At 44.7% G+C, this 797-nt stretch overlaps 1 pseudogene; it reads right to left on the bottom strand.

Moving 5' to 3' along the window:
• Positions 1-144: 144 nt before the first annotated feature.
• Positions 145-688, bottom strand: LOC102477524 (40S ribosomal protein S23 pseudogene; annotated as a pseudogene).
• Between the last annotated feature and the right edge of the window lie 109 nt (positions 689-797).

Raw genomic sequence — 797 nt, 5'->3', positions numbered from 1 at the left:
ACCCCAGTCAGCCAGCCCCCTAACCCCCCATGCCACTGCCGGTCCCACATCTGACTTATTTCTAGCAGTCATATCCACATACGAAATAGTTTCTTTTCTTTCTTTCTTTTTTTTTTATCATATGAAAATTTACTACTACTGTGTTTTCACCATCAAAACTTATGACCTTGGTCTTTCCTTCTTGCCTTTGTACAGAGCCAAGAGAGAGACACTGGCTACTTTGACAACCTTAAACCAGACTCCAGGAATGTCACCAACAGCATGACCTTTTCAACCAAATCCAGCAACCAAAACTTCATCGTTTTCCTCAATAAAGTTCAAGCAACCATCGTTGGGTACAAAGGCTGTGATCTTCCTGCCATTCTTGATTAGCTGGACCCTGACACACTTTCTGATGGCAGAATTCGGTTGTTTGGCTTCAACCCCTACTTTCTCCAGCACAATCACCTTGGCATTGGAAGCACCTCCAAATGGGTTGGCCTTGAGGGCTGTACCCAAATGGGCTTTCTTATACTGTTTATCATGCCATTTCTGGTCCTGTCCGTGACTGCGGAGCTTCCTGGCAGTACGAAGACGGCGACACTTGCCCATCCTGACGGCGCCACAGGCCGGAGCGAAAGCACCAGGATATTATAGTTTAAAACTCTCCTCTTTCACCTAGTTTCCTTATTGAGTAAAAACTCTTTAATTTCTATAAAATTCTGGCTAGAGGGCCAGGCCATAGGAAAGGTCTGAAATATCTAAACGTTATTTGGCTAGAGAAAAGTGTTTTCTTGAGACGTGGAGGCAGTCGTTCA

Source organism: Tupaia chinensis, unplaced genomic scaffold (genome assembly GCF_000334495.1).
Source record: "Tupaia chinensis unplaced genomic scaffold, TupChi_1.0 Scaffold139927_1, whole genome shotgun sequence".
NCBI classification, from domain to species: domain Eukaryota; kingdom Metazoa; phylum Chordata; class Mammalia; order Scandentia; family Tupaiidae; genus Tupaia; species Tupaia belangeri.
Note: the sequence above shows the minus strand (reverse complement) of the source record. Positions and strands in the feature narration are given on the sequence as shown.